Source organism: Oncorhynchus keta, unplaced genomic scaffold (genome assembly GCF_023373465.1).
Source record: "Oncorhynchus keta strain PuntledgeMale-10-30-2019 unplaced genomic scaffold, Oket_V2 Un_contig_17384_pilon_pilon, whole genome shotgun sequence".
Classification (NCBI taxonomy): Eukaryota; Metazoa; Chordata; class Actinopteri; order Salmoniformes; family Salmonidae; genus Oncorhynchus; species Oncorhynchus keta.
Window position 1 is genome coordinate 18,216 of NW_026280415.1, and position 14,827 is coordinate 33,042.

Consider the following 14,827-nt stretch of genomic DNA (forward strand, 5'->3'; position numbering starts at 1 on the left):
TGTTCTGTAGTGTTCTGTAGTGTTCTGTAGTGTACTGTAGTGTTCTGTAGTGTTCTGTAGTGTACTGTAGTGTTCTGTAGTGTACTGTAGTGTTCTGTAGTGTACTGTAGTGTACTGTAGTGTACTGTAGTGTTCTGTAGTGTTCTATAGTGTACTGTAGTGTTCTGTAGTGTACTGTAGTGTACTGTAGTGTGTTACAGTTAGGTGAACTGTTGGTGGACTGAAATAACGTGGTATTGATCTTTAAAGGGGCAATCTGTAGGTCAAAGAATGAAAAAGCCTCACCCTGCTTCCCTGTTGTGGTAACAGTTTAGGGATGGGGCTGGATAAATGTAACCACTCTCAAATTCATAGACAGGTCTATGGATGCAAGGAATGTCTATCCCTGTGATCAAAATTATAGTTTTAACTATATTTTGAAGTTAACAGTGCTTGATAACAGTTACATTGTTTATAAACAAATTAGTAAAACACAAGGCTTTTATAAGTTATACCCAATTGGTTTACCTATATCATTAATTTAAAAGTAAAAAGTTGATGTAGGAATCTGTCACGTAGAGTAGGCCAGAAGGCTAAACTGGATAACCTAACCTCTATCAAAATAAAAAGATGGCGGAACCGCAAAAGTTCTTCTGTGCAAAGGTGTTTATTTACAAGTGAATTCCGGAACAAAAAACAACAGTACTGCCATCAACGTCTACCTTATGGGACAGCTTAAAAACAATGCTGCCCCATCCACAGCTCAATCCAAAATGTCCTCTCCATGACTGAAAGAGAGGCTCCTTTTGTAGGGCTAGCCCCTCCCCTCAGAACAATTAACCCTAATTAATTAATCAATTAACAATACCAACCTACATTTTCCATGAACTAAACATACTAAAGGATATACATTGCAACACGGTTTTAAACAATATCACAACATAACATTTACAACATTACATCACTACTGACAATATCTTTCAATATGCCCATATGCATTAATGAGCCATTTGGGACAGGCACTATAAAGCCAACCCAATTCCCTTAGCTCGGGTCCTTTTCCAGCATACCCGGAAGCTACAGAGATGGAGAGAGAGGAACAGAACAAACAAACAATGCGCTCATCCACAACATTGATAAGTATAATAATTATTGTATCTCTCAAATATGAACACTGACAAGTGTGAAATGCATGCACCAAGACAGAAGTTAATTAATGTGTCGACCCACATTGTTAACTCCTCTTATAATGGCGCAGGGAGGAGTGATGAATATGTGTGTGCGTTAAAGAACCAAATGCTGCCCGCGGCCAGTGACGGACTTCTACGTCACAGAATCATAGATTGTGACTTTAAGGATACTGACATGATTATATCTATTGGTTTTTACATGTACTTGATGATTACATTTACGCTGAGTGGACAAAACATTAAGAACACCTAATCTTTCCATAACAGGCTGACCAGGTGAATTCAGGTGAAAGCTATGATCCCTTATTGATGTCACTTGTTAAATTCACTTCAATCAGTGTAGATGAGACAGTTGAGACTTGGACTGTGTATGTGTGCCATTCAGAGGGTGAATGGGCAAGACAAAATATTGAAGTTTGTTATACTCAGTGTAGTCATTTAGCAGACACTCTTATCCAGAGCGACTTACAGTTAGTTCATCAATCTTAATATAGCTCATGTCTCAGTCATAGTAAGTACATTTTTCCTCAATAAAGAAGCTATCAGCAAAGTCAGAGCTAGTAAAAAAATGTAACATTTAAAGGCATAATCATATCAATGTGCAGACCTTACAGTGAAATGCTTACTTACAAGCCCTTAACCAACAATGCTTTAAGAAGTTAAGAACAAAAAATGTTAAGTAAAAAGTAACAAATAAATAAATTATAAAGAAAAATGAAAATGAAAGTAACAAATAATTAAACAGCAGCAGTAAAATAACAATAGCGACGCTATATACAGGGGGTACTGGTACACAGTCAATGTGCAGGGGCACCGGTTAGTCAAAGGGGGCGGTGTTGCAATCTACTGCAAAGAGAGCCTGCAGAGTTCTGTCCTACTATCCAGGTCTGTACCCAAACAATTTTAACTTCTACTTTTAAAAATCGACCTCTCTAAAAACAAGTCTCTCACCGTTGCCGCCTGCTATAGACCAGCCTCTGTCCCCAGCTGTGCTCTGGACACCATATGTGAACTGATTGCCCCCCATCTATCTTCAGAGCTCTCTGTGTGGGTGTGTGGAACTGGAACATGCTTAACACCCCAGCCATCCTACAAGCTAAGCTTGATGCCCTCAATCTCACGCAAATTATCAATGAACCTACCAGGTACCTCCCCAAAGCCTTAAACACGGGCACCCTCATAGATATCATCCTAACCAACTTGCCCTCTAAATACACTTCTGCTGTCTTCAACCAAGATCTCAGCGATCACTGCCTCATTGCCTGCATCCGTAATGGGTCAGCGGTCAAACGACCTCCACTCATCACTGTCAAACGCTCCCTGAAACACTTCAGCGAGCAGGCCTTTCTAATCGACCTGGCCGGGGTATCCTGGAAGGATATTGATCTCATCCCGTCAGTAGAGGATGCCTGGGTATTTAAAAAAAATGCCTTCCTAACCATCTTAAATAAACATGCCCCATTCAAGAAATGTAGAACCAGGAACAGATATAGCCCTTAGTTCTCCCCAGACCTGACTGCCCTTAACCAACACAAAAACATCCTATGGCGTTCTGCATTAGCATCGAACAGCCCCCGTGATATGCAGCTGTTCAGAGAAGCTAGAAACCATTATACACAGGCAGTTAGAAAAGCCAAGGCTAGCTTTTTCAAGCAGAAATTTGCTTCCTGCAACTAACTCAAAAAAGTTCTGCGACACTGTAAAGTCCATGGAGAATAAGAGCACCTCCTCCCAGCTGCCCACTGCACTGAAGATAGGAAACACTGTCACCACTGATAAATCCACCATAATTGAGAATTCCAATAAGCATTTTTCTACGGCTGGCCATGCTTTCCACCGGGCTACTCCTACCCCGGTCAACAGCACTGCACCCCCCACAGCAACTCGCCCAAGCCTTCCCCATTTCTCCTTCTCCCAAATCCAGTCAGCTGATGTTCTGAAAGAGCTGCAAAATCTGGACCCCTACAAATCAGACAATCTGGACCCTTTCTTTCTAAAATGATCTGCCAAAATTGTTTGCCACCCCTATTACTAGCTTGTTCAACCTCTCTTTCGTGTCGTCTGGGATTCCCAAAGATTGGAAAGCAGCTGCGGTCATCCCCTCTTCAAAGGGGGGAACACTCTTGACCCAAACTGCTACAGACCTATATCTATCCTACCCTGCCTTTCTAAGGTCTTCGAAAGCCAAGTCAACAAACAGATTACCGACCATTTCGAATCTCACCATACCTTCTCTGCTATGCAATCTGGTTTCAGAGCTGGTCATGGGTGCACCTCAGCCACGCCCAAGGTCCTAAACGATATCTTAACCACCATCGATAAGAAACATTACTGTGCAGCCGTATTCATTGATCTGGCCAAGGCTTTCGACTCTGTCAATCACCACATCCTCATCGGCAGACTCGACAGCCTTGGTTTCTCAAATGATTGCCTCGCCTGGTTCACCAACTACTTCTCTGATAGAGTTCAGTGTGTCAAATCGGAGGGTCTGCTGTCCGGACCTCTGGCAGTGTCTATGGGGGTGCCACAGGGTTCAATTCTTGGACCGACTCTCTTCTCTGTATACATCAATGATGTCGCTCTTGCTGCTGTTGAGTCTCTGATCCACCTCTACGCAGATGACACCATTCTGTATACTTCTGGCCCTTCTTTGGACACTGTGTTAACAACCCTCCAGGCAAGCTTCAATCCCATACAACTCTCCTTCCGTGGCCTCCAAATTGCTCTTAAATACAAGTAAAACTAAATGCATGCTCTTCAACCGATCGCTGCCTGCACCTGCCCGCCTGTCCAACATCACTTCTCTGGACGGCTCTGACTTAGAATATGTGGACAACTACAAATACCTAGGTGTCTGGTTAGACTGTAAACTCTCCTTCCAGACCCACATCAAACATCTCAAATCTAGAATTGGCTTCCTATTTCGCAACAAAGCATCCTTCACTCATGCTGCCAAACATACCCTTGTAAAACTGACCATCCTACCAATCCTCGACTTCGGTGATGTCATTTACAAAATAGCCTCCAATACCCTACTCAACAAATTGGATGCAATCTATCACAGTGCAATCCGTTTTGTCACCAAAGCCCCATATACTACCCACCATTGCGACCTGTACGCTCTCGTTGGCTGGCCCTCGCTTCATACTCGTCGCCAAACCCACTGGCTCCATGTCATCTACAAGACCCTGCTAGGTAAAGTCCCCCCTTATCTCAGCTCGCTGGTCACCATAGCATCTCCCACCTGTAGCACACGCTCCAGCAGGTATATCTCTGTAGTCACCCCCAAAACCAATTATTTCTTTGGCCGCCTCTCCTTCCAGTTCTCTGTTGCCAATGACTGGAACGAACTACAAAAATCTCTGAAACTGGAAACACTTATCTCCCTCACTAGCTTTATTAAGCACCAACTGTCAGAGCAGCTCACAGATTACTGCACCTGTACATAGCCCACCTATAATTTAGCCCAAACAACTACCTCTTTCCCTACTGTATTTATTTGATTTATTTATTTATTTTGCTCCTTTGCACCCCATTATTTTTATTTCTACTTTGCACATTCTTCCACTGAAAATCTACCATTCCAGTGTTTTACTTGCTGTATTGTATTTACTTTGCCACCATGGACTTTTTTTGCCTTTACCTCCCTTATCTCACCTCATTTGCTCACATCGTATATAGACTTGTTTCTACTGTATTATTGACTGTATGTTTGTTTTACTCCATGTGTAACTCTGTGTCGTTGTATGTGTCGAACTTGTCACGCCTTGGTCATTGTATTTTGTGTTTTTGTTATATGTTTGGGTAGGCCAGGGTGTGACATGGGTTTATATGTTGTGTTTCGTATTGGGGTTTGTATTATTTGGGATCGCGGCTGATTAGGGGTGTTGTATAGGCTTGGCTGCCTGAGGCGATTCTCAATTAGAGTCAGGTGCTTATCGTTGTCTCTGATTGGGAACCGTATTTAGGCAGCCTGAGTTTCGCTTTGTAATTCATGGGTGTTTGTTCCTGTCTCTGTGTTGTAGTCACCAGATAGGCTGTAATTAGTTTCACGTTCCGTTCTGTTGTTTTTGTATTTAGTTTCAGTTATTTCATGTACCGCGATTCTTTCATTAAAGTCATGAGTAACCTACACGCTGCATTTCGGTCTGACTCTCTTCTTTCAACAGACGAACACCGTTACAGAAACACCCACCACTCACGGACCGAGCAGTGTGTAAACTGGCAGGAGCTAAAGGAGGACGTTATGGACGGTAGAGGCATGGATTATACGACATGGGAAGAAATCGACAGGTGGGCGGCCGACCCAGAGAGAGTGCAGGAGCCCGCCTGGGATTCGCTTCAGCAGTGCGAAGAGGGCTACAGGCGAATCGAGTCAAAGAAAAAGACACGCCGGCTAAAACGGAGAGGCGCTGGTATAAACAGGCAGCGACAGCTGGAGCAGCAAAGGGAGGATGAATTATTCGGAGAATGGACATGGGAAGACGTGTTGGATGGTAAAGGTTGTTACACTTGGGAGGAGATATTGGCCGGAAGAGATCGCCTCCCATGGGAACAGGTGGAGGCACTAAGGAGAGCAGAGGCAGCCGGAGATAGGAGCCGACGATACGAGGGAACACGGTTGGCAAGGAAACCTGAAAAGCAGCCCAAAAAAATTATTGGGGGGGGCTAGAAGGGAGTATGTTTATGCCAGGTAGGAGACCTGCGCAAACTCCCTGTGCTCACCGTTGGGCTAGAGAGACCGGGCAGGCACCGTGTTATGCTATGGAGCGCACAGTGTTTTCAGTGCGGGAGCATAGCCCGGTGCGGCACATACCAGCCCTTCCTATTGGCCGGGCTAGAGTGGGCATCGAGCCAGGTAAGCTTGGGCAGGCTCGGTGCTCAAGAGCCCCAGTGCGCCTGCACGGTCCGGTCTATCCAGAGCCACCTCCACACACCAGTCCTCCGGTAGCAGCTCCCCGCACCAGGCTTCCTGTGCGTGTCCTCGATCCAGTACCACCAGTTCCAGCACCACGCACCAGGCCTCCAGTGCGCCTCGCCTGTTCAGCGCAGCCAGCGCTTTTCTCCTCTCCTGCGCTGTCGGAGTCTCCCGCCTGTTTAGCACAGCCAGAGCCTTTCTCCTCTCCTGTGCTGCCGGAGTCTCCCGTCTGCCCAGCGCCGCCAGTGCCGCCAGTCTGCCCAGCGCCGCCAGTGCTCCCAGTCTGCCCAGCGCCGCCAGTGCTCCCAGTCTGCCCAGCGCCGCCAGTGCTCCCAGTCTGCCCAGCGCCGCCAGTGCTCCCAGTCTGCCCAGCGCCGCCAGTGCCGCCAGTCTGCCCAGCGCCGCCAGTGCCGCCAGTCAGCCCAGCGTCGCCAGACAACCAGTCTCTTCCAGATCTGCCCGACAACCAGTCTCTTCCAGATCTGCCAGACAACCAGAATCTTCCAGATCTGCTTGTCAACCTGAATCTTCCAGTTCTGCCAGCCAGCCAGTCTTTCCAGATCTGCCAGACAACCAGTCTCTTCCTGCCTGAGAATCTTCATCTCAGTACTGGGCTTCATCTCAGTACTGGGCTTCATCTCAGTACTGGGCTTCCTCTCAGTACTGGCTTCCTCTCAGTACTGGGCTTCCTCTCAGTACTGGGCTTCCCCTCAGTCCCGGGCTGCCCCTCTGTCCCGAGCTGCCCCTCTGTCCCGAGCTGCCCCTCTGTCCCGAGCTGCCCCGCTGTCCCGAGCTGCCCCTCTGTCCCGAGCTGCCCCTCTGTCCCGAGCTGCCCCTCTGTCCCGAGCTGCCCCTCTGTCCCGAGCTGCCCCTCTGTCCCGAGCTGCTCCTCTGTCCCGAGCTGCTCCTCAGTTATGTGGGGATCTGGGTGAGGACTATTAGGCCATGGTCGGCGGAGAAGGTGGATTATCCCAGGACGCAAAGGGGAGGAAATAGGACATTTATGGAGTGGGGTCCACGTCCCGAGCCAGAACCGCCACCATGGACAGACGCCCACCCGGACCCTCCCTATGCTCTTGAGGTGCGTCCGGGAGTCCGCACCTTAGGGGGGTTCTGTCACGCCTTGGTCATTGTATTTTGTGTTTTTGTTATATGTTTGGGTAGGCCAGGGTGTGACATGGGTTTATATGTTGTGTTTCGTATTGGGGTTTGTATTATTTGGGATCGCGGCTGATTAGGGGTGTTGTATAGGCTTGGCTGCCTGAGGCGATTCTCAATTAGAGTCAGGTGCTTATCGTTGTCTCCGATTGGGAACCGTATTTAGGCAGCCTGAGTTTCGCTTTGTATTTCGTGGGTGTTTGTTCCTGTCTCTGTGTTGTAGTCACCAGATAGGCTGTAATTAGTTTCACGTTCCGTTCTGTTGTTTTTGTATTTAGTTTCAGTTATTTCATGTACCGCGATTCTTTCATTAAAGTCATGAGTAACCTACACGCTGCATTTCGGTCCGACTCTCTTCTTTCAACAGACGAACGCCGTTACAGAACTGCTTTGCTTTATCTTGGCCAGGTCGTAATTGTAAATGAGAACTTGTTCTCAACTTGCCTACCTGGTTAAATAAAGGTGAAATAAATAAAAATAAAATAAATAGTTGAGGTAATTGAGGTAATATGTACATGTAGGTGGAGTTAAAGTGACTATGCATAGATAATAAACAGAGTAGCAGCAGCGTTAAAGAGGGGTCTGGGTAGCCCTTTGATTAGCTGTTCAGGAGTCTTATGACTTGGGTGTAGAAGCTGTTCAGAAGCCTTTTGGACCTCGACTTGGTACTCCGGTACCGCTTGCCGTGCGGTAGCAGAGAGAACAGTCTATGACTAGTGTGGTTGGAGTCCTTGACAATTTTTTGGGCCTTCATCTGACACCGCCTAATATAGAGGTCCTGGATGGGCTGTACGCACTACTCTCTGTAGCGCCTTGCGGTCGGAGGCCGAGTTGTTGCCATACCAGGCAGTGATGCAACCAGTCAGGATAATCTTGATGGTGCAGCTGTAGAGCCTTTTGAGGAACTGAGGACCCATGACACATCTTTTCAGTCTCCTGAGAGGGAATAGGCTTTGTTGTGCCCTCTTCACGACTGTCATGGTGTTCTTGGACCATGTTAGTTAGTTGGTGATGTGGACATCAAGGAACCTGAAGCTCTCAACCTGTTCCACTACAGCCCTGTCGATGAGAATGGGAGCGGACTCTCTCCTCCTTTTCCTGTAGTCCACAATCATTTCCTTTGCCTTGATCACGTTGAGGGAGAGGTTATTGTCCTGGCACCAAGGCCAGGTCTCTGACCTCCTCCCTATACGTTGTCTCATCGTTGTCAGTGATTAGGCCTACCACTGTTGTGTCATCGGAAAACTTGATGATGGTGTTGGAGTAATTGCCTCCCATGCAGTCATGAGTGAACAGGGAGTACAGGATGGAACTAAGCATGCACCCCTGATGGGTCCCCGTGTTGAAGATCAACTTGTCTTGTTCCCTACCCTTACCACCTGGGGGCGGCCCGTCAGGAAGTCCAGGATCCAGTTGCAGAGGGAGGTGTTTAGTCCCATGGTCCTTAGCTTAGTGATGAGCTGTGAGGTCTGAGCTGTAGTCAATGAATAGCATTCACTCATAGGTGTTCCTTTTGTCCCGATGGGAAAGGGCAGTGGTCAGTGCAATAGAGATTGCGTCATCTGTGGATCTGTTGGAGTGGTATGCAAATTGGAGTGGGTCTAGGGTTCCTGGGATGACGGTGTTGATGTGAGCCATGATCAGCCTTTCAAAACACTTCATGGCTACAGATGTGAGTGCTACGGGTCTGTAGTCATTTAGGCAGGTTACCTTAGTGTTCTTGGGCACAGGGATTATGGGGGGTCTGCTTGACTAGGGTGGTCTGCTCAGTCAGGGACAGGTTGAAAATGTTAGTGAAGACACTTGACAGTTGGTCAGCTCAAGCTCGGTGTACACGTCCTGGTAATACTGCGGCCTTGTGAATGTTGACCTGTTTAAAGGTCTTACTCACATCGGCTACGGAGAGCGTAATCACACAGTCGTCCGGAACAGCTGGTGCTCTCATGCATGTTTCAGTGTTGCTTGCCTCGAAGCGAGCATAGAAGTAATTTAGCTCGTTTGGTAGGTTTGTGTCACTGGGCAGCTCGTGGCTTCCCTTATTATATGTGATTGCCGTAGCACCTTGTCTGGAAGCCTTGTTTAGACATATGATGAATTTGCTGTTACTACAGGTGGAAAGTGTACTTGTATTAGAAAACATGCGACATCCAACATGCAACCAAAATAACAACCAACAAACATGGATCTATACAATCAGTGTGACAGAAGCATGACCAGACATGACCGGGAGGCAGCATTGGCTACATGTCAGCAGTAGTCAGACAGTCATGGGTGAGAATGGCACGTGAAATGCTTGATAGCTCCAGGAAAAGGGCTGTAAGGTTAACTCAGATCTGTGACGACTGCCTTATGACATCAACCACCAGCGTCATTGGAGCACTGCAGTGTGTGACTCTGACAATGATCGTTAAGTGTTTCTGTGATGGTGTGTGCGTGGTGTCTGCAGCGTTGTGTGTGTGTGTGTTGTATTTGGTTTTGATGCATGGGTGTATACATATATCTGTGTGTAGGGTGGTGCATACAGTATATCTGTGTGTAGTGGGGTATATACAGTATATCTGTGTGTAGTGGGGTATATACAGTATATCTGTGTGTATGGGGGTGTATACAGTATATCTGTGTGTAGGGGGATGTATATCTCTGTGTAGGGGGGTGTATACAGCATAGCTGTGTGTAGTGGGGTGTAAATACAGTGGGGAGAACAAGTATTTGATACACTGCTGATTTTGCAGGTTTTCCTACTTACAAAACATGTAGAGGTCTGTAATTTTTATCATAGGTACACTTCAATTGTGAGAGACGGAATCTAAAACAAAAATCCAGAGAATCACATTGTATGATTTGTAAGTAATTAATTTGCATTTTATTGCATGGCATAAATATTTGATACATCAGAAAAGCAGAACTTAATATTTGGTACAGAAACCTTTGTTTGCAATTACAGATATCATATGTTTCCTGTAGTTCTTGACCAGGTTTGCACACACTGCAGCAGGGATTTTGGCCCACTCCTCCATACAGACCATCTCCAGATCCTTCAGGTTCCGGGGCTGTCGCTGGGCAATACGGACTTTCAGCTCCCTCCAAAGATTTACTATTGGGTTCAGGTCTGGAGACTGGCTAGGCCACTCCAGGACCTTGAGATGCTTCTTACGGAGCCACTCCTTAGTTGCCCTGGCTGTGTGTTTCGGGTCGTTGTCATGCTGGAAGACCCAGCCACAACCCATCTTCAATGTTCTTACTGAGGGAAGGAGGTTGTTGGCCAAGATCTCGCGATACATTGCCCCATCCATCCTCCCCTCAATACGGTGCAGTCATAATAATAATATATAATAATAATAATATAATAATAATATAATATATATCATCCTGTCCCCTTTGCAGAAAAGCATCCCCAAAGAATGATGTTTCCACCTCCATGCTTCACAGTTGGGATGGTGTTCTTGGGTTTGTACTCATCCTTCTTCTTCCTCCAAACATGGCAAGTGGAGTTTAGCTCTATTTTTGTCTCATCAGACCACATGACCTTCTCCCATTCCTCCTCTGGATCATCCAGATGGTCATTGGCAAACTTCAGACGGGCCTGGACATGCGCTGGCTTGAGCAGGGGGACCTTGCGTGCGCTGCAGGATTTTAATCAATGACGGCGTAGTGTGTTACTAATGGTTTTCTTTGAGACTGTGGTCCCAGCTCTCTTCAGGTCATTGACCAGGTCCTGCCGTGTAGTTCTGGGCTGATCCCTCACCTTGCTCATGATCATTGATGCCCCACGAGGTGAGATCTTGCATGGAGCCCCAGACCGAGGGTGATTGACCGTCATCTTGAACTTCTTCCATTTTCTAATAATTGCGCCAACAGTTGTTGCCTTCTCACCAAGCTGCTTGCCTATTGTGCTGTAGCTCATCCCAGCCTTGTGCAGGTCTACAATTTTATCCCTGATGTCCTTACACAGCTCCCTGGTCTTGGCCATTGTGGAGAGGTTGGAGTCTGTTTGATTGAGTGTGTGGACAGGTGTCTTTTATACAGGTAACGAGTTCAAACAGGTGCAGTTAATACAGGTAATGAGTGGAGAACAGGAGGTCTGTGAAAGCCAAAATTCTTACTGGTTGGTAGATGATCAAATACTTATGTCATGCAATAAAATGCTAAATGCTAACAACAAGCTTTATATTGCATATTGAACAATGCAATATTTTCTAAAAGATAAGGGCTGTGAGGGGTAATTTAATACATCACCTCTATCGGTATCTGTACTGGCATTTATCTAGTCAATTCTGACCTTAAACCAGACTATTTAGTCAAATACAGTATGTTTCTCATGTCCATTTTCCCTTGTTGTCCAGTTTTTCATCAAAACGCAATTGATTGTTGACTGACACTTGGTGACAGTTGAGCCTTGGTAACCATGGAGATTAGCCAGCGTTATGGTTCTGATTGGATCATGATCTTTCTGATAGTCATGTTAGTCTGCAGGTGTAGAGATCCCCGCTGCTACACGTGATAATGGCAAATGCATTACTGCGACATCACTGCGACATCACTGCGTCACTGCAACGCAGCACCTGCCTGTTCCTTCCTTACAGAGGTGGTAGACAACGTGGATGAGCCAGTCAGAATACAAATATTACACTAGTATGTAATTGAGGCGGGAGTATGATAGTGGACTGGGGGCAGGAGGGGGTATGATAATGGCCTGGATAGAGGAAGGGGTATGATACTGGTTGGGTGGAGAAGGGGGTATGATAATGGACTGGGTGGAGAAGGGGGTATGATAATGGTTGGGTGGAGGAAGGGGTATGATAATGGACTGGGTGGAAGAGGGGGTATGATAATGGACTGGGTGGAGAAGGGGGTATGATAATGGACTGGGTGGAGGAGGGGGAATGATACTGGTTGGGTGGAGAAGGGGGTATGATAATGGACTGGGTGGAGAAGGGGGTATGATAATGGTTGGGTGGAGGAAGGGGTATGATAATGGACTGGGTGGAAGAGGGGGTATGATAATGGACTGGGTGGAGAAGGGGGTATGATACTGGTTGGGTGGAGGAGGGGGTATGATAATGGACTGGGTGGAGGAGGGGGTATGATAATGGACTGGGTGGAGGAGGGGGAATGATAATGGTTGGGTGGAGGAAGGGGTATGATAATGGTTGGGTGGAGGAGGGGGTATGATAATGGACTGGGTGGAGGAGGGGGTATGATAATGGACTGGGTGGAGGAGGGGGAATGATAATGGTTGGGTGTAGGAAGGGGTATGATAATGGTTGGGTGGATGAAGGGGTATGATAATGGTTGGGTGGAGGAAGGGGTATGATAATGGTTGGGTGGAGGAAGGGGTATGATACTGGTTGGGTGGAGGAGGGGGTATGATAATGGTTGGGTGGAGGAGGGGGAATGATAATGGACTGGGTGGAGGAAGGGGTATGATAATGGACTGGGTGGAGAAGGGGGTATGATAATGGTTGGGTAGAGGAGGGGGTATGATAATGGACTGGGTGGAGAAGGGGGTATGATAATGGACTGGGTGGAGGAGGGGGTATGATAATGGACTGGGTGGAGGAGGGGGAATGATAATGGTTGGGTGGAGGAAGGGGTATGATAATGGACTGGGTGGAGGAAGTGGAATGATAATGGTTGGGTGGAGGAAGGGGTATGATAATGGTTGGGTGGCGGAAGGGGGTATGATAATGGACTGGGTGGAGGAAGGGGAATGATAATGGTTGGGTGGAGGAAGGGGTATGATAATGGTTGGGTGGCGGAAGGGGTATGATAATGGCCAGTCTCCTCTGCTAGTTACTCCCCCTAGTGAAGTCACCTGGACAGAGAGAACTTTTGTCCGTAAGTATCCAAAATATGAATGTCTGGTCCAGAGATGGGAAATGGGAAACAGATGGGCTGGTCCATCTTTTGCCCAGTAGACCTGTCTAAATTGTTTTTTTGATGCAAAAGGGATAATTATTTGCCTAATAATGGGGGCCTCAAGAGAACACGGACCAGTGTGGGGTCCTTAAGGAAAAAAACAAGCGCAGGTACTGTATGTTAGAAATGCCTACGCAGATTCCTGGTCCCAGTCCGCCCCTGCTCTGGACCGTTTACCTATTATTGGGTCATGTCATGGGCGAGGGACGTGAGACGCGTCACGTCTAGAATAATGTGTTTTGCTATATTATAGGGCACAGCACAAATACCAAAAGTCTAAACCAGGTCACAGCATAATTCCTTTGGGAACCTATGCCTTAGGGTGCAGGGGACTTTCAGCACGATTTGAGAGGTTTTTTTGTGTGTCAATTATAGCCTGAGACCTGAAAACTGGTTGGCTCCCCCGATATAATGCCTGGGAATTTTTGCTCAACTGGCTAACACAGTCTTGTGATGTGCAGGGGACCCAAGGTTGGAACTTCTTCTTTTAGGACAGAACGAGAACAAACTGACAACATAAAAACGTAAAGGACAAACTAGCATTGGTAAAATGTCACAAACTAAAGTACTCAGTACATCTAATGAGTACATTTAGTCTGGCATTTTGCTGTGATACTAGCAGACCCTTTAAACAGAGACAATGACCTGTTATTGACCTGTAATTCCCGTTGCCTCCTTTTGTCTCAAGGAAGGGCCACTCTGGTGTCACGGCAATGTAGTCATGACTCTGGTTTCAGATTGGTACGTGATCCATGTGGCAGGATGAGCTGAACTCCTTTGTTTTCGCTGTAGGTCAGATGAGGCCCGAGGCCCGACGCATGGTTCGCCTCCTGGATTTGACATTGTGGCAATTTGTGATCTCCGGCAGTCTTCCTTAATCCTGGTCCCTGGGGATCCTAAAGGGGGCAGGTTTTGGTTTTGGCCCCAGCACTACACAGCTGATTCAAATGGTCAACTCATTGTCAGGCTTTGATCATTTGTACCAGCTGTGTTGTGCTGAGGCCAGAACAAAACTGTGCACCTCTTTGTGTCCTCGGGACCAGGACTAAGAAACACTGGTCTACAGTAAGGTAACCTCGGGACACTTTCTGTTGCAGGTCACTTGAGGTCGTCTACAGTATGAGGTGGTTTCAGCCCCAGGATTAGGGGGGAGGGGGGGCGTCATCTGAGTTCTGTAAACTGTACAGTAAGCTGGTTAGTGTCCCGTTTGTTGGAGCTCAACAAGAGTCACGCAAGGTAACTGGATTAGGGAATGAATGTCATGTCACAAGGCTCGTCTGAGTTTTTGGGGTCATCGCACTAATGGATGAAAAACAAACACATTACAATTATTTAATATGATTCAGTATTATGAGGTCTCGAAATAGCTTCAATGAACATTTGGACAGAGCTATCTTGGACACACATTTTGACAGCACGTGCCGAGTGAAGGACTTATTTGAACAAATAGATTTTAAAGGTCTGAGGTTAACATGACTGGTTGGATTTTACTGTTGGCAAAATATATATTCTAAATGTTATTTTCATGAATTGAACCTTTATTTCACCAGGCGTGTCCAGTGCTTGAATTGGGCCAGTAGACTTACACACCTGCATTGAGTACGGACACATCACATGTTCTACTGCTTGACTACCAGCACCTCTTATAGAATGTTACCTATGT